Genomic DNA, 381 nt, shown 5'->3' on the forward strand with positions numbered 1-381 from the left:
TAAAAACAATGCCAAAAAGCGTATAAATTATCCGCTCATCACAACACCAAACTTAAATTGTTGCTTGTCCCCAAGCAACTAAAAATCAAATAGGATAAAAAGAAGAGAATATACTATAAAATCCAAAATATCAATGAATATTAATTTAATTACATGAGCGGGACTTGTAGCTTTTTGCTTCTGAATAGTTTTGGCATCTCACTTTTTCCTTTGTAGTTTAGAGTGATTGGTATCTCTAGGAACTTAGAATTTCGGATAGTGTTATTGAATTTCCTAGTTAAGCATGTTGATTCTTGAACTCAGCTACTTATGAGTCTTGGCTGTGGCCCTAAGCACTTTGTTTTCCAGTATTACCACCGGATACACAAATGCCACAGACAC

Source organism: Arachis duranensis, chromosome 3 (genome assembly GCF_000817695.3).
Source record: "Arachis duranensis cultivar V14167 chromosome 3, aradu.V14167.gnm2.J7QH, whole genome shotgun sequence".
In the NCBI taxonomy this organism is placed as follows: domain Eukaryota; kingdom Viridiplantae; phylum Streptophyta; class Magnoliopsida; order Fabales; family Fabaceae; genus Arachis; species Arachis duranensis.